This window comes from Hemibagrus wyckioides, linkage group LG03 (genome assembly GCF_019097595.1).
Source record: "Hemibagrus wyckioides isolate EC202008001 linkage group LG03, SWU_Hwy_1.0, whole genome shotgun sequence".
Classification (NCBI taxonomy): domain Eukaryota; kingdom Metazoa; phylum Chordata; class Actinopteri; order Siluriformes; family Bagridae; genus Hemibagrus; species Hemibagrus wyckioides.
The window spans coordinates 6,200,146-6,222,940 of NC_080712.1; the positions used below are offsets into that span (position 1 = coordinate 6,200,146).

The 22,795-nt window shown below is 41.6% G+C and overlaps 1 protein-coding gene across 1 annotated transcript in view; it reads left to right on the plus strand.

Moving 5' to 3' along the window:
- The window catches only part of nr3c2 (nuclear receptor subfamily 3, group C, member 2), a 135,830-nt gene that overhangs the window by 34,868 nt on the left and 78,167 nt on the right, over positions 1–22,795 (plus strand). The window lies entirely within an intron of this gene.

Here is a 22,795-nt window from a genome sequence, read left to right on the forward strand (position 1 = left end):
GAGAAGGTGAGTGAGAAGGTGAGTGAGTGAGTGAGTGAGAAGGTGAGTGAGTGAGTGAGTGAGTGAGAAGGTGAGTGAGTGAGTGGGTGAGTGAGAAGGTGAGTGAGTGGGTGAGTGAGAAGGTGAGTGAGAAGGTGAGTGAGTGAGTGAGTGAGTGAGTGAGTGAGTGAGAAGGTGAGTGAGTGGGTGAGTGAGAAGGTGAGTGAGTGAGTGGGTGAGTGAGAAGGTGAGTGAGTGGGTGAGTGAGAAGGTGAGTGAGAAGGTGAGTGAGTGAGTGAGTGAGTGAGTGAGAAGGTGAGTGAGTGGGTGAGTGAGAAGGTGAGTGAGTGAGAAGGTGGTGAGTGGAGTGGGTGAGTGAGGAAGGTGAGTGAGGTGGGTGAGGAAGGTGAGTGAGTGGTGAGTGGTGGAGTGAGTGAGTGAGTGAAGGTGAGTGAGGAAGGTGAGGTGGGTGAATGGTGAGAGGTGGAGTGAGTGAGTGGGTGAGGTGGGTGAGTGAGTGAGGAAGGTGAGTGAGTGAGGTGAAGGTGAGTGAGTGAGGTGGAGTGGTGAGAAGGTGAGTGGAGTGGTGAGTGAGGTGAGAAGGGTGGTGGTGAGTGAGGTGAGAAGGTGAGTGGGTGTGAGAAGGTGGTGGAGTGGTGGTGAGTGAGGTGGTGAGTGAGAAGGTGAGGTGGTGGTGAGTGGTGGTGAGTGAGGTGAGTGGTGGTGAAGGTGAGTGAGTGAGTGAGTGAGTGAGTGAGTGAGTGAGAAGGTGAGTGAGTGAGTGAGAAGGTGAGTGAGTGAGAAGGTGAGTGGGTGAGTGAGAAGGTGAGTGAGTGAGAAGGTGAGTGAGTGAGAAGGTGAGTGAGTGAGAAGGTGAGTGAGTGAGTGAGAAGGTGAGTGAGTGAGAAGGTGAGTGAGTGAGAAGGTGGAGGTGAGTGAAGAGGTGGGTGAGTGGGTGGTGGTGAGTGAGTGAGTGAGTGAGAGGTGAGTGGTGAAGGTGAGTGAGTGAGAAGGTGAGTGAGGTGAGAAGGTGGTGGAGTGAGTGGTGAAGGTGGGTGAAGGTGGAGTGAGTGAGAAGGTGAGTGAGTGAGTGGTGAGGTGAGAAGGTGAGAAGGTGAGTGAGTGAGAAGGTGGTGGAGTGGGTGAGAAGGGTGGAGTGAGTGAGGAAGGTGAGGTGGTGAGTGGGTGAGAAGGTGGTGGGTGGTGAGTGAGTGAGAAGGTGAGTGGGTGAGTGGGTGAGTGAGAAGGTGAGTGAGTGAGTGAGTGAGTGAGAAGGTGAGTGAGTGAGTGAGTGAGAAGGTGAGTGAGTGAGTGAGAGGGTGAGTGAGAGGGTGAGTGAGAAGGTGAGTGAGTGAGAAGGTGAGTGAGTGAGTGAGAAGGTGAGTGAGTGAGTGAGAGTGGGTGGGGTGGAAGGTGAGAAGGTGGAGTGAGTGAGAGGTGGGTGAGAAGGTGAGTGAGGTGAGTGAGTGAGAAGGTGAGTGGTGAGTGAGTGAGTGAGTGAGAAGGTGGTGAGTGGTGAGGTGAGAAGGTGAGGTGAGTGAGTGAAGGTGGGTGAGTGAGTGAGAAGGTGAGTGAGTGAGTGAGGTGAGAAGAGGTGGAGTGAGTGAGAAGGTGGAGTGAGTGAGAAGGTGGAGTGAGTGGGTGAGTGAGTGAGAAGGTGAGGTGAATGGGTGAGTGAAGGTGAGTGAGAAGGTGAGTGGTGGGTGGTGGGTGAGAAGGTGAGTGGTGGGTGAGAAGGTGGTGGTGGGTGAGTGAGAAGGTGAGGTGAGTGAGTGGGTGGGTGAGGAAGGTGGTGAGGTGAGTGGGTGAGTGAGAGGTGAGTGAGTGAGGTGAGGTGGGTGAAGGTGGTGAGTGAGGTGGTGAGTGAGTGAGAAGGTGAGTGAGTGAGTGGGTGAGGTGAAGGTGGGTGAGTGGGTGAGGTGAGAAGGTGAGTGAGAAGGTGAGTGGTGGAGTGGTGAGTGAGTGAGTGAGTGAGTGAAGGTGAGTGAGTGGGTGAGTGAGGAAGGTGAGTGGTGAGTGGGTGGAGTGAGAAGGTGGTGGAGTGGGTGAGAAGGTGAGTGAGAAGGTGAGTGAGTGAGTGAGTGAGTGAGTGAGAAGGTGAGTGAGTGGGTGAGTGAGAAGGTGAGTGGGTGAGAAGGTGAGTGAGTGGGTGAGTGAGAAGGTGAGTGGGTGAGTGAGAAGGTGAGTGAGTGAGTGAGTGAGTGAGTGAGTGAGTGAGAAGGTGAGTGGGTGAATGAGTGAGAAGGTGAGTGAGTGAGAAGGTGAGTGAGTGAGTGAGTGAGTGAGAAGGTGAGTGAGTGAGTGAGTGAGAAGGTGAGTGAGTGAGTGAGAAGGTGAGTGAGTGAGTGAGTGAGAAGGTGAGTGAGTGAGTGAGTGAGTGAGTGAGTGAGTGAGAAGGTGAGTGAGTGAGTGAGAAGGTGAGTGAGTGAGTGAGAAGGTGAGTGAGTGAGAAGGTGAGTGAGTGAGAAGGTGGGTGGTGGGTGAGGTGGTGAGAGGTGGGTGAGTGGGTGAGAAGGTGAGAAGGTGAGTGAGTGGGTGAGAAGGGTGAAGGTGGTGAGGTGAGTGAAGAAGGGTGAGTGGGTGAGAAGGTGAGTGAGTGAGAAGGTGAGTGGTGAGAGTGGTGAGTGAGTGAAGGTGGAGTGGGTGAGTGAGAAGGTGGTGAGGTGAGAAGGTGAGTGGTGAGAAGGTGGTGGGTGAGTGAGAGAGGTGGTGGAGTGAGTGAGTGAGTGGGTGAGAAGGTGAGTGAGTGAGAGGTGAGTGAGTGAGTGAGAAGGTGAGTGGTGAGAAGGTGGAGTGAGTGGTGAGAAGGTGGAGTGAGTGAGAGGTGGTGAGGTGAGTGAGGTGAGTGAGGTGGTGAGTGAGGTGAGAGGGTGAGTGAGAAGGTGAGTGAGTGAGTGAGAAGGTGAGTGAGTGAGTGAGAAGGTGAGTGAGTGAGTGAGAAGGTGAGTGAGTGAGTGGGTGAGTGAGAAGGTGAGTGAGTGAGAAGGTGAGTGAGTGAGTGAGAAGGTGAGTGGGTGAGTGAGAAGGTGAGTGGGTGAGTGAGAAGGTGAGTGGGTGAGTGAGAAGGTGAGTGAGTGAGTGAGAAGGTGAGTGAGTGAGAAGGTGAGTGGGTGAGTGAGAAGGTGAGTGGGTGAGTGAGAAGGTGAGTGAGTGAGGTGAGAAGGTGGTGGGTGAGGTGAGAAGGGTGGGTGAGTGAGGTGAGGTGAGTGAGTGAGAAGGTGGAGTGAGTGAGGTGAGAAGGTGAGTGAGTGAGAAGGTGGAGTGGGTGAGTGAGAAGGTGGTGAGTGGTGGTGAGTGGAGTGAGGAAGGTGGGTGAGTGAGAAGGTGAGTGAGTGAGTGAGGTGAGGTGAAGGTGGAGTGAGTGGGTGAGTGAGGTGACTGAGAAGGTGGTGAGTGGGTGAGAAGGTGAGTGAGTGAGAGAAGGTGAGTGGAGTGAGAAGGTGGAGTGGGTGAGTGAGAAGGTGAGGTGGGTGAGAAGGTGGAGGTGAGGTGGTGAGTGAGTGAGAAGGTGAGTGAGTGAGTGAGAAGGTGAGTGAGTGAGAAGGTGAGTGAGTGAGAAGGTGAGTGGGTGAGTGAGTGAGAAGGTGAGTGGGTGAGTGAGTGAGAAGGTGAGTGGGTGAGTGAGAAGGTGAGTGAGTGAGAAGGTGAGTGAGTGAGAAGGTGAGTGAGTGAGTGAGTGAGTGAGAAGGTGAGTGAGTGAGAAGGTGAGTGAGTGAGTGAGTGAGTGAGAAGGTGAGTGGGTGAGTGAGAAGGTGAGTGAGTGAGTGAGAAGGTGAGTGAGGTGGTGGAGTGGGTGAGAAGGTGGAGTGAGTGAGAGGGTGAGTGAGTGAGTGGTGAGGTGAGAAGGTGAGTGAAGATGGTGAGGTGGTGGGTGGTGGAGTGAGTGGTGGGTGAGTGAGTGAGAAGGAGTGGGTGAGTGAGTGAAGGTGAGTGGGTGAGGTGAGTGGAGGTGAGAAGGTGGTGGAGTGAGGTGAGAAGGTGAGGTGAGTGAGTGAGGGTGAAGATGGTGGTGAGTGGATGAGTGAGTGTGAGTGAGAGGGTGAGGTGAGTGAGTGGTGGAGTGAAGGTGAGTGGTGAGGTGAGTGAAGGTGAGTGGAGTGGTGAGTGGGTGAGAAGGTGGTGAGTGAGTGGAGTGGGTGAGAAGGTGAGTGAGTGAGAGTGGTGAGTGAGAAGGTGAGTGGGTGAGTGGTGAGTGAGTGGTGAGAAGAGGTGAGTGGGTGAGGTGAGTGAGAGGTGAGTGAGTGAGAAGGTGAGTGAGTGAGTGGTGAGGTGAGAGGTGAGTGAGTGGTGAGTGTGAGTGTGGGGAAGGTGAGTGAGTGAGTGAGGTGAGTGAGTGAGAAGGTGAGTGGGTGAGTGAGAAGGTGAGTGAGTGAGAAGGTGAGTGAGTGAGAAGGTGAGAGAAGATGAGTGAGTGAGAGAAGGTGAGAGTGGGTGAGTGAGTGGGTGAGTGAAGGTGAGTGAGTGGTGAAGGTGAGAGTGAGTGAGAAGGTGGAGTGGAGTGAGTGAGAGGTGAGAGTGAGTGGTGAGAGGGTGAGAAGATGGAGTGAGTGAGAAGATGGAGTGAGTGAGTGAAGGTGAGGTGAGGTGAGAGGTGAGGGGGGTGAGGTGAGTGAGAAGGTGGAGTGAGTGAGAAGATGAGGTGAGTGAGAAGATGGGTGGAGTGAGTGGTGAGGTGAGAGGGTGAGAAGATGAGTGAGTGAGTGAGAAGGTGAGTGAGTGAGAGGGTGAGTGAGTGAGTGAGAGGGTGAGTGAGTGAGAAGGTGAGTAAGTGAGAAGATGAGTGAGTGAGTGAGTGAGTGAGAGGGTGAGAAGATGAGTGAGTGAGAAGGTGAGTGAGTGAGTGAGTGAGTGAGTGAGAGGGTGAGAAGATGAGTGAGTGAGAAGGTGAGTGAGTGAGTGAGAGGGTGAGAAGATGAGTGAGTGAGAAGGTGAGTGAGTGAGTGAGAGGGTGAGAAGATGAGTGAGTGAGAAGGTGAGTGAGTGAGTGAGAGGGTGAGAAGATGAGTGAGTGAGAAGGTGAGTGAGTGAGTGAGTGAGAGGGTGAGAAGATGAGTGAGTGAGAAGATGAGTGAGTGAGTGAGTGAGTGAGTGAGTGAGAGGGTGAGAAGATGAGTGAGTGAGAAGGTGAGTGAGTGAGTGAGTGAGTGAGTGAGTGAGTGAGTGAGAGGGTGAGAAGATGAGTGAGTGAGTGAGAGGGTGAGAAGATGAGTGAGTGAGAAGGTGAGTGAGTGAGTGAGAGGGTGAGTGAGTGAGAAGGTGAGTAAGTGAGAAGATGAGTGAGTGAGTGAGTGAGTGAGAGGGTGAGAAGATGAGTGAGTGAGAAGATGAGTGAGTGAGAAGGTGAGTGAGTGAGAAGGTGAGTAAGTGAGAAGATGAGTGAGTGAGAAGATGAGTGAGTGAGAAGATGAGTGAGTGAGAAGGTGAGTGAGAGGGTGAGAAGATGAGTGAGTGAGAAGGTGAGTGAGTGAGTGAGTGAGAGGGTGAGAAGGTGAGTTACCTCCATAACTAACATGTTAATACAAAACTAGCCTCATCCTCATCATCGTCATCCTCAGCGTCACTCTACTAAATATTTATGTCCTCGTAATCATCCAATCAAAAAAAAGGTGAATCACTCTCTCTCAGACTGAGGTGTATTTCAGACTCTGGGACCGGGAAGGAGAAAGGACAGGAGCAGGAGGGAGCTAATAAAAACATCGAAATTCAAGGAAGAAAAAGAGCTGAGAGAAAGAGCCAGGCGAGTGTTTACCAGCACTGCCACGTCAGCTGGCCACGGGGCCGGAGGGCAAAGCCGAGAGAACAGAGGTGGAAACAATAGACAGGATGCTGAAATGGAATCGGGCCAGTTAAAAAAAAAAAAAAAAAAAACTGGACGGTGCTTCAAAAGCTGTTTAAAAACCATAAATCAATAAATAAATTGAAACAGAACCACTTTAGCCATGCTTTGGTGAGAATCAAATCAATATTAAGCAAGTAGGTAAGTAGGTCTTGAAATAATATCAAGATCAAGGAGTAAATTTAAGAGGAATAAACCGCTTTCCTTTTTCTTTTTCTTTTTTTTTTAGCGCTAAAGAGCCAGAATGCCCAGTAGACCCTTTGCTTTTTTCATTTGCAAATGAAATCAGGCTAAGACGAGGTGCGACTTCACATTTAACAGGTGACTGTCCCGAATGTGTCAGCGAGAGAAAAAACACACGTGTGGTGTAAGCTGACGATTTACACGTCGCATTCCGCCACACGCAGCGTGTTATTTTAACTTTCTCTAAAGTGCTAGATTGCAATTTTGAACTGGAGGACAAGCGTCGGGTCTCCAGCCGAGTGGCACGCAGGTCTTCGTGCTGAGTATTCGAGTGGAAAGATGAGAGTGAGGAATATTTTTATCTCCCCACCGTCTAGCCAGTCGCTTATTTATTTAGAACAATAGGGATGTAGGAGCGTCGGCTTTTTTATTGTTTTGTACTGCGAAATCAGTCTTGCTCCTGTGATACGAATTTCAGACATGGTATAGGCAAAACCTGCAGGAGTTCTACTGTCTGAACATGTCTATATATATATATATATGTACAAAACCCATACACATCTGCTCCATACCTGTGTGTGTGTGTGTGTGTGTGTGTGTGTGTGTGTGTGTGTTACTACAGCTACGAAACTCACACAAAACAGAAAATATTTTTAACTTAAAAATGACGTATTGAAGTATGTTGTATATTGAAATGAAGTATTTTGGAATTTATTTTCACTATATATTTGATAGTCTGTAGTTGAAGTTTCTTTCTAACTCAAATGTGAATTAAATTATTATTTATTTATTTTTTTTACTTAATTCAAAAAGATTCTGCTTATTGAACTGGTAGTTTCATGTAGAGTGAAGGAGAAGCAGTGAGAACCAAAGCCTCCTGGGTGAAATGGATTGAGAAAGTGCTGAGAGAGTATAAAGCTTTATTAGGAACATGGTTAAGAATTGAAAATAGAATATTTTCTAGAATTTGTTTAAAGTTTGCATTGGTCTTTGCTTAGTGCAAACTTTCATATTTGGTATTTCACAGAGTTCTTGTTCAAGCAGGTGTGTCCTGATGTTGTGTGTGTGTGTAGAAAGTTTTAAAATTCGATACAATACAATTCAATTTTCTAAAAAATAAATAAATAAATCTCATCATTTTAAAGTGAACAAAATTGAAATTTTGGAGGTGCATTTTTCCGTCATGGTAAAATTTCAAAGTGTTGAAATTATAATTCAATTTGTTTGTTTTGTTTACAAATTCAAAATCAAATTCAAATTTTATTTGTCACATACATAATGGTACACAGGATGATATGCAGTGAAATGCTTACACGACTGTTATGACCCTTGAAAAAGGAAAAGGAATAAGGACAGAACAAAAGACAAGGATAAAATATAAAAATACGAAATATAAAAAATAAGAATACAAATTATACTAAAAATATGAAATATAAAATATAAAAACAAGAAGTTCACAGTAAGTAAAAAATAAAATAGAATAAAAATAGAATAAAATATAATAAATATAAATAAAGTAAGGTATGTATATATGTATATAGAATATGTATATAAAATTTGTAAAATATGTATATGAATTTGTATATAAATTGACAAAATTTCAATAAAATGTCGGGCACAAATCATTCATTTGTTCATAAAAAAATATCTAGCAGATTAAATAAACAAACAAATAAACAAATAAATATATTTGCAGTTACCTAGCTTAATAATTTCTGTTGAAAACATTTTTAAAAATTTTTAAAACTTTAAGCCACACCTCAGACCTTACACACCATTTGAGGTACAAGGTTTAAGCCATAAATTTCAGACTTTTGAAATTTAAACCTTTTAAAAGCGTGATACTGGACATGGTAATGTACAACAGCAAAGAGGAACTAGAGAGACAGTGCTATAATCCTTTATCATACACCTCCCACACACACACACACACACAGACACACACACACACATATATATATTTGTGGATTATTTCCATTAATTTGCAAGTTACTGTAGCTAAATAATGTATCACCTAACTTTAACCTCAGGACCAAAAGGAAACAACTTTTCTTTATCATACACCTCCCACACACACACACACACACACACACACATACCATTTACGTAAAACCCAAGGCAAGTGTACGAGACTTTCGACAGGGTATTATCATTAAAGAGAAGGTGGAATAACAGCTAATGGAAACGTGTTTTTTGACTAGATGATGTCAAAGATAGAAACGTGCAAATTTTCTGAAGAGCCTGACAGATATCAGTCTCATCCCTAAACCACAAACTCGGGCAGTATGTAAAAAACTTCACACCATCTACGGTAATTATTACATCTGCCAGATTCTCTGCCAATATACATTCAATAAATGTCGCAGATAAACTGATAGACTGAGATAAGGTTCCATCGAATTATGAATGAGTTTAGAATTATACTGTATGCTGTAACTGATTAACAAACATTAGCACAAACTTTAGCATAAACAGCAAGGAAGGTGGAACCTCAAATTTTGGCTTCATTTTATTTATTTACTCAGAAATTGATATTGTAGCTGCATTGTGTCATTGATATTGTAGCTGCATGTTATATTTCATGTGCTACTACGGATTAAGGAAAAAAAATAAATAATGAAAATAAAATAAAAAAATTAAAAAATCATACAATTCTACAGTTCAGAATCCTAAATTAAAAAGAAAGTGAATGAAAAAAAAAAAAATATATATATATATATATATATATGCTTATTATGTTTATGCTAACTATTCAATTATACTCAATAGTAATAAACAGTTTATTTCATGTTGGCATGTTAGAATTCCATGTTTTCTTACCTAAATTGAAATTTTTTGGAAAAATAAATTATTTCAGGAATAACACACGGTCATTTTATGAAAAGGTTTAGAAAACACTTTTCCACAGACTTCCATAGACTGAAGGTGAGGTATGAGGTGTGAGGTATGTGCTTTAAAGCAGCAAGAGTTTTTCAGTGTACATCACTGACAACACTCTATTTTAGTTAATTAGTTTTATTTATTTATTTATATTTATATGCTGTCGGTTGCCATGGTTGAATTGATACTGTCAAGCTGGCACAAAATCCGCACACAGTAGCTGAAATTATTTATGTACATTTTGAATATAGCACTTTTTCCATTAAACTTTGTCACAAAGCAATACACTGTATAAACTTTCTGTGTAGTATTTCTGTAGAAACAGAATGACTTCAGAAAAATGTTTTTCTGATTGACCTAAACAACTCCATGTATTAAAATAGAAACATTTTAAATAATATTTTAGAAATCTTTTAGTAGTATTTTCAGTTTTAGCTCCTATCAGTAAAATGAGTTTATTTATCTGATTGGCTCAGGAGCTGTGAGATAGAATTGATATATGGAGTAAAAAAAATAAAAATGTCATAATTGTTTAGTGGGAAAAAAAGAACCATACCACCTTCCTTTACTTCTGTTGGTTGTTAAATTGCTTTGCTTCTCATTTGTATAAAGTTTAAGTTCACTGAACTTTATCACGTTGCTTGCTTCCTGCTTGAATATGTCGTCATGTTGTCTGCTGTCCCCTGAAGTTTCTAGTCTTTTCACTTGTATGAAGACAAAATGCAACAATATTCAACTTGTAAAATTCCTACTGATGCCTCAGATAAATAAGAGAAATAATTCTGTAGCAATACTTTTCTGATTTTATCATTTTTTATACAGAGTCTAGGTGAATTACTCTTGAGATTATTCTTTAGATGGTTTGCATTATGATATCAGAGTTCGTTTCATTTGCGACACGTTTGAACAGAAATGTGTTAATAAAGCTCTGCTGCTTCAGTGTGGTGTGTATTATTGAAATCACAAGGTACCTGCAGTGGGGGTTCTTGCATCAGAAGTCATTTTATAGATGTGATGAAGCTTGTCATTAATACACCTGAGGAATTTACGACATGCATGAAGCAACGTGCAACCGACCAAACCACCTCATAACGTTTCTGGGCTTAGTCCCGCCCATGACTTGTTGTATGAGAAGAAAATGAAGTGCAGTGTGAATAAAACTGAAGCACTCAGAATGTCTCACGAGACCAGACTCAAGCCCACAGAAAAGTAATTAAAGCGGCCGCTTAGAATAAAAAAAAGAAAAAAGAAAAAAAAAAAAGGCCTGGACTGCCAGAGTGAATTGCTTTCCAGGAAGCTTTCCATATCCAATCAGAAGTTGGCTAGCCCTCTACACCTTTCCCCTTTCTTTTTCAGACTCTAAAAGCTCGGTAATAGCCCTGGAAGCTGATGAATCCTGCACCCGCACTTAAGCCATGGCTTTATTTTTCCTCAGCACTGTTAAAGCACAGAGCTCTGCCTTCATGCCGAAATATTTACGAGAGGGGATAGATGGCGAGGGTGCACCTTCATCGGCGGGCTTTAATATCCCCGGAACAATGAAGAGCAGTGTTAGCGGGAAACGGTGGATCAGGGAGAGAGAGGGCTGATTTCTGTGCTCCGGAGATCTCAGAGAGCCACAGCTTTATTTATACAGGACCTCTGAATCGATCTCGCTGCTGTGTTATGATTCATTAAAAACGTGACGTGATAGGAATGATTACGCAGCCGCGGAATCGGCGGCAGCCAGAAGGTAGACGGCTGAATCCAGGACTCTGGTTACTCTCTCTCTCTTTCCTCCTCAATTTTTGTGCAGTCTTTCTCTGGTTACTTCTGTTATGCAAGCAGGTCTCCTGCAGTTACCTTCTTTTCTCCAACTTGCTCTTTGTGATGTCCAGACTACAGTCCAGATAAGAGCTCTGCTGCTTCATTTATCTCTCTCTTCATATTGGCAGAACCTGGGCAGCTCTCAGCTATCAGATGGAGTTAATAAAACAGCATAATTAGAGACTGCTCAACAACTCGGGGTATAGGATACGATAGCTTTGCTTATCTGTTATTTTGTTTTTTTCTCGAAACGACAATAGTGCTAACAGAGAGCGGACACGCTCGATGAACATATTTAAAAACATCATTATGGTGACGTTTTCTGTTAGCATTTTATGGAAAGAGTCTCCAGTGTCAGGGTTTTGAACTTTAAGCTTCAGGATGGAGGACTGTGCAGTTTCCTTCTTCTCAAATTTATTCCATTTAAGAACGAGAAAAAGAACAGATTTTGAGGGATCGAGTGTTGACAGCTATACTGCTATAACATAAGTGATAACAGGAACTCTGTTACAAGAAATACAAACAACAGTAACATATTTTATAGTATGATAGATATAGGTTGTATATATACATTTTTCTCATTTTGTTATATATTATTTTTAGCATTTTTTTGCTATATATTACTTTGCCATCCATTAACACATACACTGTCCGACCTTGTAAAATTTAATTCAGGAAAAAGATTTCCCCTTTAATCCCTCCTTAAGTGGGCAATTTAAAAGTATTTTTCCCCTCTACTTGTGCTTACACTTTTATTTTCTTCAGTAATTCTGACATTTGCAGGAATTGCCCTCAAACACACACACACACACACACACACACACGAACATATAACACCAAACTAACTAAGAAACTGACATTTATAGTGCTCCACAAATGCATTTCATTCGAAAATATACAGTGTTCTACAGAGAGCCGTGTGCCGAGTCCAGATTTAGTGAACAGCTCCGTTCATCGGCATGAACATCACCTGGAAATCTCTTACCTAAAGTGACAAGGCCGGCTAGAGAAAGGGCAGCAGCGGCGAGAGCTGCCGCAAATATTTCTCCTTATTAAAAATACATGCGGGGGTCGTACATGGTTTGTAAAGGAGGCTCACCTGAGCGAACAGAGCTCTCGCTGGGTTTTATTTCAGCTGTGTAAAAATGCACATAGAAATGAGAGAGAGAGAGAGAGAGAGACAGAGAGGGAGTGAGAGAGGCAGAGAGAGGGGGGTCAGAGAGGGAGAGAGAGAGAGAAAGAGAAAGAGTGAGAGAGGCAGAGAGAGATAGTTAGAGAGGCAGAGAAGGAGAGAGAGAGAGAAAGAGAAAGAGTGAATCGAGTGCACACGAGAGAACGTTCCTGGAAAGCATCCTGAATCTGGCTTAGGCACATGGCGTACACATGTGCCGCGGGGGCGTGACGCAGCGTGTGGACACCATGCCCGTTCTCTGGGTGGAGTCAGTGCCCGCCGAGCTCGCCACACTGGGTGGCATGGCCGCCGCGAGCCTTTGATGGGTGACTAGCTTGAGTCATTCAGCTGCGTTTTCCATTTTTACGCCATCTACGCTTTATAATCACGCTCTTGATATTCCATTCTTTTTCGAGTGATTTACAACAGACCCCGGTGCTGGAGTTTAACATGAAACAGCTGTCAGTCAGTATATTAAATATCACCTTTGTGCTTTTCGAATTCATCCTTCTTTGCCAAATATTTCTTTCTGATTAAATCTGGTGACCTGAGGGCTCTGTGTTATATATTTGGGTCAGCAGGCTCGCGGTTACACCGTGTTCTATTTTCAGCTTTTCACTTCGCCTTGTTCCGTGTGTGCATGTGCACGCCTTGGACAGGTGAGGCATTGTTCCTCAATAACCGCCATATGGTCCAGTAATCCTCTAACGTGCACACACCAAATTTGAAAAAGGTCATGAGACAAGGACGCTGATAGTCCTAGGGGACGTACGTACGTGCATTTGTGTGTGCGCGTGTACTGGTGCTCATGTTCTTTTACATTTTGTACCTTTTATTTGATGTAAACCTGACCTTCTCTAAAGCCGGTGCGCCGTCGGACATCGAGTCTTTCTAATAAAATCGGTATGGAACGTTCTCTTTCTACGGGACAGCCGTAAACACCGTCCAGACTTGACGGGGTGTGAAAAAAAAAGATTTATCCAATGGCTAATGCACTGTAGTGTACGCATAACGACAGAAAAGTTTTCTACTCCAGCAAATAAATACATTCTGGCTGATTGTTGAATGGATATGTTAGCATTTCATTACAGAATTATTAAATGGATGGGAGGGATTACTTAAACATCAAACACACTCTAAAAATAATGGAAAAAAAAAAAGTCCTCGATTCCCGTGGGAAAGACGTGAGTCTGGCAACCTGACACAAATCGCTTGTGCCCTCGCGTGTGTATATTTGATGTATGGAGCATAAAAATGAGTCATGATGTAGCGAATATAATTATATACATGAGGGTGTAATTATTCACTGAGAATTTGGACGTCCAAATAGCGAGCGATGTCACCAGACATGGCCAATAAGAGTTTGGAAGAAAGTGAAAAAGGGAGTTTTGCTTCAGTTTGTCTATCATTAAACACAGATTGTGATCATTTTCAGATATCCTCCACTCTACTGTCAGTCCTGGATAAACACCTGATTAGAAGATTTGCAGTGGAGCAATTTAAAGCCTAGTTTTTTTTCATGAATCCATAAAAGATGGAAAATTTCACACATGAAATAGTTCCCCTGGGTCCTAAAGAACCACAGATAAGGGAATCCTGGGTTTTCACACTGCTCATACTTTACCCGGGATTAACAAATAATCCTGGCTGTACATCCCTAAACCCTGGTGCAATCTTCATCTCATTTGCATCGTCATCAACTATGATTGGATAAATCGAGCATGTGATCGCTTTAAATAACACCTTTTCACATCAGTGAGGAAATAAGTTCAGGTCTGTTGTTCTACACTCGAGCAGAAATTGGTATCTTCAGCAGCTTTTCTATTTATTTTGCTCTTTTTAGTTGATTAGCTGTTCATTCGCTGATAACTAACTTCTGCTAATGTGTCAGCGTCACCCAGTGTATTTCCCCTTCGCACTTCCACAGCATGCACTTTCTTTTCTTTTCATTATTTTGGTGCCTGACTCCATCAACCGAGCCGCTGGTTTTCACGTGATATGAGGTATATATATATATATTAGATGCTCCACATGCTGATTAAATTGTTGTAAGTTTTTAGCATTCACTGAAGGAGTCTCCAGTGTCAGCACTTTTTTGTGCCATCAGCACAGACCCCCAGCAAGCCCATGTAGCTCTCCATCCTCAGTGTTGATGTGTTGTAGACACCACAGAGAACTCAGCACTGTTTAATGTGTCTGGTAACCAAACCTGGTACTTCCTATCTGATGGAGACAGGAGGTTATCTGAGCCGTCGCTTTTAACCTGAGTTTAACCTCTTGACCCCGAGAGCGAATTTAATCTGCATCTCTTTTTCCTCACCTTCGACGAACACATACGGATACGTGTATGCACAACGTGCCACACCAGTGTCTCACTTTTCGTGTGATCTTATTTTTGAGTTAGATTATACGAGTGGCGGAAATATAATCTTTTGTACATTTCAGACTAGACGTGTGATGTGTTGGATTTTGCCACGAGTCTTGGGCATGTTTCATTGATTTATTTATTTATTTATTTACTTTTATTATTTATTAATTTATTTTTTCATTATATTTATCCAATGTAATTATTTTCTCTTGTTCGTCTTTTTTATTTTTTCCCTATTTTAGAGCAAATTTATTTATTATGTTGCATATTTTTTTTAAATAAACGATTTATTGACTCCAATTAATTTGATTCACACGATTCATTTTATTTGACACTATTTTTTAAAATAAATTTATTTATTTATTTATTTATTTATTTATTTATTTTTGGTTAATTAATTTATTAATTAATTAATTTATTTATTGTTAATAAATTAATTTTATTACTTAGTTAATTAATTTATTTATTTTTTGTTAATTAGTTTATTAATGTATTTACAAATTTATTTTTTCTAATTTCTAATTTCTAATTTTTTTTCTACCCGTACATCAGATTCCTCCAAACGGTTTTTATTCGTTCACGTGATCTCATATTATTTACGTGAAGTCGTGCAGTTTCGGGAGAAGACATGTTGAAATGCATCTTGGCCTGTTTTTCACATGATCACATTACTCACATCAACAAAAAAATGTGGGGGAAAAGTCAACAACAACAAGAACGTGTACGTGTCATTTTTCTGTTTCTGTTAAAATTTTATAAATAATAATAATAATAATGTTGTTGTATGTTAATACAACAACAATGTGTATTTTTTTTAGCACATATACTTTGAGAAGAGTCCTAGGGTCAGTCTGCTTCCTAGAGTCGGGTTTTTCTCTGGGAAAATGAGAGAGAGAGAGAGAGAGAGTGGCCTTGTACGAGGGTGTCGAAGAGGAAGAGGGGCCATTCGCTGTGATATTCTATCGCTACATGTCAAATAAAGCCTGAGTGAAAAACCAAACATGGACCTATGGGATCACGGACGCTTTGCCGGACGAGGGAGAAACGTCTGGCTCCTATCCAACTGACCGCTCAGTCATACTGTGTGTGTGTGTGTTTTGGAAAAGTGGTATGCTGTTTCTTGTGGTTGTGGTTTCATACCCTCTGACTTTTGCAAGCCACTCGGTCATTAACTATATATTCGGTAAGCAAGCCTGGCAGAGTGGTTTGGCACGGGCAGCAGGAGGAGCAGCGCTATAGGAATCTATTCCACACTGTCACACTGCCACGGCAGACGCTGCAGTCACACTAGAGTTCATCCTAAATATAAAGAGACTTGACGTGAAGACTCAGTGGTCTCTGGAACTTCTCGTTACATTTACTTTAGCACTCAATTGTAACGCTTTTGAGTTCTGCATCCTGATTGGTCAGAATTGTTTTCCGTATCATTACGTTACCATAACAACAACAACAACATCTAAAGGCTAATAATAAGCTGTTAATTTATTGTTGTGTTTAACCAGGTCATGGTATTGTAGATGTTGAGGGAAGCGTATGTGTGTGTGTGTATGTGTGCGTGTGTGTGTGTGTGTTATTAATAATATTACAGATTTAATGCTTCATTAGATAATTAAAGGTTCTTCTTTTCTCTAAGAATCTCATCATAATGTGATCCAACCTATTTATTTACATTCAGATGTCCTCCTACTTGAGTCACCACCCTGAGAAAATCCCCTATTGTCATGTGTAGAGAGACACGATAGGAAAAACACACACACACACACACACACACACACTTCCAGTATACTGATCCATACATACCAGTCTGAGCGTTATATTAAAGTCTGTAAAGAGAAATCTGCTGTATTTATTTCAAAACCACATATTAATTACCCAGAATTCCTCAGCCAAGGATTCGAGCACAGTAGTTTCTGTAGCAGGCATCACAGGATTTACTCAATAATTCCTCTACTGATCCTGAGGGACACCGGTGTTTTGGTTTAAGATGCGTGAGCTGTGTGGTTTGAGCAAGTGGAGATAAATTGCAGCTGAATATCAGCACCTGCTTCCAATCCTATTGTTTATTGTTCTATAGCATTAAACCGCAAAAGCTTTACTGTAGAACACAAGCAGCTGTGGAACACATTAGCAGCATCCAGAGGTCACTGGGTGCATAAAAACAAACCGGAACCCAAATCCAGATTGACAGATTATGCCGTTTTCCCACATCTCATATTATTATTATTATTATTATTTTGTGTGTGTGTGTGTGTGTGTGTTGACCCAAGCGATTATCAGTAATCTGTAGCAGCCCGGGCCTCTGCTGTTTATACATGATATATAGTTGACTTCCTGTCTAGGCAGGAAGTTGTGCTTGATCGTTGTTTAAAAACAGTAGCGAGTGCTGACTTCCTGGGCTGAGAGGGCTGAGGACTAGCCTGGCTCTGCTCGATCCTCCCCCCAGATAATCCCTTGCTTTTTAGGGATTTGTTTTTCCTGTTTGTCCTTGCCGGGATAACGCGAGCGTGGAGGTCACCTGCAAATTAGGGCGATGTCGTTCACACGCCTCAGGTAGAGCAAGATGCAGGGGGAGGAGGAGAAGAAGGAAGAGGAGGAGCGATGGATGATGTGAACGCCAGGTCACAGGTTTGCCAAAAGTAAGGGATTTGTGGCTTTAATGAAGCAGCTTTCTGTGCTTTGAGGCTGCACTGTTTGGATCTTTGGGCTTGCCGCTAAGCCAGATTAGTGTAAATAGTGAGGCGTATTACGGCAAAGGTGCTGAATACACAGGACGGCTCTGTGTGGCGCTAGCGTAGGGCCGCCACGGGGGGCAGTTACGGTTTGTTCTCAAAAGGCCCTGCTGTTTCCAAGAAAAAGTGATTAGGGTTTCAGTACTGGGGAATGCTGGAGATTTTTAACAGTTAGTCTTTTTTTGCTTTCAGCACAAACCGCTTGAGTTAGCTAGTGGGTGGGAATTGGCAAATGAACAAATTGGGAGAAACTGGGGCGAAATAAATGGGTCTAAGATATTACATGGATAACGGATTATCTAGCATCAGAGGTGGGAAGGAGGAAGAGAAAAAAAGGTGGGAAAGAAACACAGTTTTCTTTACAGACCTGGCCTAATGTGTCTGCAAATTTCCTCAAATTCCTATGAGTGCAATTATTTTAATTGGCCAGGGTTTTCATTGGCCAGACACATACTGTGATTTAAAAATATAAAATATACATGAATTCTATAATACAGGACGCCCAAGACTGAGAGAAAGAGACTATAATTTCCAACATTTTTTCTAGAAATTACAGTAAACAATTACTAGTAAAAGGTTCAATGTTTATGATTCATAACAGCATCGCTAACTCTTTGAGCCGATCTTTCTTCTTCATGTCGGATCAGAGAGTTTGATTAGTGACTTTCACCTCAATGAACATATTAAAGCAGTAAAAAAAATGCAATCCTGGTTATTTCCTTTATATCTTTTTTATTCCCTGAAGGACTGGAACAGAATTCAGCATCTAAGATCTGCTAAAAACATCCATTTTTACAGCCAATCCATACCTTTCTGAAGAAGTTCTGAGAAGACATGATGTTATTCAGCCGTTCAGATGAATTATATCATGATACCGTTTGGTGAATGCTTCATTTTTGAGGTACGGAGTGCAGCGCCATCACAAGCGCTTGGATTTTTTCATCTGTTTTACAGTAAGACTGACTTCAGTGTTCACAGGATGCTTCAGTTTTGATCTGGCATCTTCTGAAATGTAAACCTTCATCCCCCGCATATCCTGTTACAGCTATCAGCTCACTGATTCTTCCAGGAAATACAGTGTGCCCTATAGCATACATGAGCTGTGCAGCAAATCTGAACAAAACAAACCCCCAAAATATTGCTAACGTCGTAGAGCGAGTTTCCTAAAATAGCCTGGAGAGAAAAAGACGGATTCTAGTAACTTGTGTATGTGTGTGTGTTTTTTGCTTTGTGGCTGTGGTTAATTAAGATGCCTGGTTTGTCATAGTTAACAAATTCATGCACAAATAGCACAGAGTCAGACCAGAAAATCAGCAATGACCGCAAGAGATCGTTATCGTTTATTACAAGAAAGGAAGTCAACTCCAAAATAAGCAGGAAAACCAAAAACACCTGGGCTCGCTATCCATGACCTGAATACCATGAAATTTAAGGTGTTTGGTGTTTCAGCGTTGTGTCGTTTCGCATTCGTTTTGATGATTCCCAGCACAAACGGCTGATTCGACAGGAATAAATGTTGCTACGCGCCATCCAACAAATGTAACGTGAGTGTGGGTCCTAGCTGTAGCTGATTAGTGGCTAATTAGTCCCCGGTTATGCTTTTGTGACAGGAATTAATAATCGATGAAAGCGTGTTACACAATAAGACCATCTCAAAACGAGCTGTGAGTACAAGTATAGATGATGAAATCAAGAAGTAAATGAAACAAATCGGAATCGGAAACAAATCATTTGTGTGTTCATGCGTATGGAATTCAAACACTTGGGTCTGCCTTGTTACAGTAAAACAGTCAACAGCAGCTTGACATGATGGTGGTTACCACACTGACAGGAATTTTGCCATTGATTATCATTTTTAAATCATTAAACAACAAACCGTTATACTTTTTTCCTACTGTGTAAAGTATAATGTAACATAAAATGTCCATGAGTTCCTGTTATCACTTACTTTAATGCAGCTATAAATAGAAGGGCACAAATGTATAGCTTGCTTAAAAATTTCTCAACCAATCCTGATGTCATATCGCTTATACTAAACTTAATTTAAACACGCTTCTAATGGCCAGATTATACGATGTGGAGTGAGCGTGATCGATTCACGTAGTATTAAGGTAAAGCAGTTAGAGTGTGGTGTATGTTGGATGTTGGCGCTGATGGGAAATACAGTGTTACATTTAGGAGATTAAAGCATGTATAGTAGACCAGAGCAGTGGTAATGTGTCTGATACTGAACACCAAGGCAGTGGGTTTGATTCTCAGCTCAGGTGTGAGTTGGGGGTTTGATTTTATTCAGGGATTTGAAAATCCATGCTCAAATCATGTCAAATAAATGAAAATGAATTGTGTTTAATCTAAGTGAACTCAATTAAGTAGACCTGATGTAAGCTTTTCTCAGAGTATAGAAGTATCCCACAGTCCGGTTGAATTCTTGAGTCTCATGGTTCAAGAAGCATTAAGAGTAAATGCTGGCTGTAATTTAAATGGGTTTATGTTAAAGGTAATATGTTATAGGTTTATTCTTTTCCCAGAGGCCAAAAAAATTGAATTTGCTCCTGTATTTGTTGAGTCCATGTTCAGCATTGAATGTCTTTGTCATGTCTCACTCCACAGTGCTGGTTAATATGAACTTTAAGGGCTTTAAGAATTTATAGCTTTAAGTATTTCTGTTTTTATCTAGCCTAATAGGGGCAATATATTCATAGAAACATCTAAAACTTTCCCAAAAGTAAGTGTTTTTCAACACTTTGAAATGGGATCAAACCCATTTTTGCTCTCTGAGACACCTCAAGTGCTTGTCCATCTAAAATTTAAAGGTGTTTATCTTCAACCTCTAAAATTCTGTGTAAGAGGGAAAAACACACGTCTCACACTGAAAGCCAACAGAGTCCTGACTCATTTAATATCAGACTCACAGCCAGAAAATCCTTCATTTGTTTACACTGATTGAAAACATCCCATAAGTCCACTGGCAGAATGGAACGCCAAAAGGGATAAAAATCCTTTTGTTTCAGTGTATAAAGTGTGCATCCGATCATCTTCAAGTCAGTGTTTACAAATGATTTTTTTCAGCTCTTAGATTTCTTGTATTTAGTTGACTTTGTATTCTTGATTTAAAAACCGAAAGACTTGTGGCTAACATCTGCACAGTCCAGTCATCATTCCTGCTGATTAATTAATATCACTGACTAATAACGAGCGGCTACGACTGAGATAATCAAACGTGATTAAAATATGAAGAAGCGCCACAAGCCGTTGTGAAGGTCAAGCCGATTTAATCCACGAAAGCTTCTGCGATGCAAGCGTCCATTAAGAATAAAAGCTTTGCAAACTCTTCCTCAGTCTTCATGAGCTCCAGTCAAATATTTCAATTATGCCTCGAACAAAGCTCAGCCAAACAACTGCTTTCTGTCAGTCAGGCTTTTGCAACAGTTACTGAAGTGATATATTTCAGCTCGGATCTCAGATCCGGTAGCCAGCAGCCCAGGCGAAGAGCAATGGGACCAGTCTGTCTGGTTCCACCGCACTGTTCCCTTTTCTTCTTTCTCTCCATGCAGAGGTGTGTAGCAGGTGGGATGCAGGTGAGATGAGATGTGTGAAGGTGATAGAGTGAAGTGTGCTTTTATTTTTTTTTAAAGTTTCGCTGTATTTGTATACCTGCAGGCCCTTCTGCTTCCCCGCTACGAACATGTCTCACTCGCTTGGCTCGGTGCCTCAGTGCCTCGGTGAGAAGAATAGAAATATGTGAAAGTGTCAGGTGGAGTCTGTAGGCACAAAGTCATGAGAAGTGAAGTAGTGAAAAGATCGATAAATGTAGGCTTAGCAGAAGCTTAACTTTTTGTTTGTTGGGATAAAAGCGTGAGGGTTTTTTTGAAGTTGACGAGGTTTCGAGTAAATAGTGACGAATACGCTGCGGTGTTGCGTTATAATGTAAAATTTCATGCACTGAGAATATTTTTAATTTCTGCAGAAACACAAAGACAGTCATGTCCATCTGTGTCATGTATTATTATGAATTATTATTATTATTTTTACGAAGCCATATACTCAACTAATTATAAGCTTTTGTTAAAGACAGGAAAAAAAACAACAACAAAAAAACGCATACTGCACCTTTAATGTTACGTAAGTGTGCTTAAACAAGCACAAGGGAACTTCTTTAATGTAGCATTATAACTAGGCAAGCGGTTGTCATATCGGCTTGTGCAAGCTGACAGAAAACATTAAGTGGCCAAGAATCCTGAACTAATCAGGGAAAATGGTTCCCTGGTCAGCTGTAGAGCGAGAACACGGCGAAAACTCGTCGAAGCGGTAAAACAGTGGCCGCTTTTTCTTTTTTTTTTCCCCTCAGAAGTGGCCTCTTCAGTATGAAATATTTATATAACATTCAACTTGGAATGTAGTGCTAGCTGAACGTAGATTAGGTAAAACAAACAAGGAAGCAGACAAAATGACCTTATGCAGCCACAGCAAGTCTAAACGTTATGACTGAACCTCACACAAAGTGGCCTGCAGCACAGAATTGTGGGTAACCCAACCCCCAAAAAATGTTCTCTCTTTACCTCAAACTAAACCAGTGAAATGACTGAGCTGAAAGAAAAAAAAAAAAAAAACTGAAGTGTTCACAAAAAACCGACAGCATGTCCCTGGGATTATAAAAGTGTATTATACGCCTGCAGACCAATTATGAAACAGCTGTTGAAGAGGCAGGGATGTAGAATAGGTTACAGAACCGAGTCCTTGTTTTGATAGGCTCTTGAAAACAGTCTCCATGTGGGCTTAGTGTTAAAAAAAAAAAAAAAAGATATTTGGAAAATGAAACATGAGTGCTTACAAAGAGGAATATTTTATATCGTGTATTAGAAATCATGAGAAGTTGCCTGACTCAGCGTCTCTTTCCTCAGGAGACGGACATGATTGGTGCTAGAACAGGTCTTTATCATATCATAGTGCACAGTGCTATTGAATGCTTGATTCTGATTGGTCAGAATCATTTTGTATAACAGCCACTCTGAAAGTAGTTCCGGCTTCGAGGTAAATATTCCAAACGGTCACAGGGCTACGGGAGACGCTCCAGTCACACTTTATACTAATTCTTCCTAGCTAAAACTAAAGTAAAGACTCTATGGCCTTAAAAAACTTTTTTACATTACATTTAAAACCACTTTATACCATAGTGCTGTTGAGATCTTGATTCTGATTGGTCACAATCATTTTGTGTAGCAGCGGCTTTGAAAGTAGTTCTGGCTTCGAGGTAAATATTCCAAACTCTCACTTTATGCTAATTCTCCCAAACTAAAATGAAGACTCTATGGCCTTAAAAAAAACCCTTGTCTTTACATTTGAAACTACATTATACCATGGCGCTGTTGAGATCTTGATTCTGATTGGTCACAATCATTTTGTATAGCAGCAGCTCGAAAGTAGTTCTGGCTACAAGGTAAATATTCCAAACTGTCACACAGCTATGGGAGATGCAGTCACACCTTATACTAATTCTTCCTAGCTGAAACTAAAGTAAAGATTCTTTGTCCTTCAAATTTTTTTACATTTCATTTAAAACCACTTTATACCATAGCGCTGTTGAGATCTTGATTCTGATTGGTCAGAATCATTTTATATAGCAAGAAAGTAGTTCCGGCTACGATTCAGATCACTGGTTTTCTCTGAAAGCGTTTGTTATGATTCCTTATCGTTTCTTTAGAGACTCTGACTCTGAATGTCCTTGTACTGTATGTGCGGTATCTCTCTGATATTTGAACTGCATACAGTGTTTACACTGTTTAAAGATACCACTTTTTTTTATGTTAATAATTTCTATTACTGAATACGTGGAAGAAGGCACC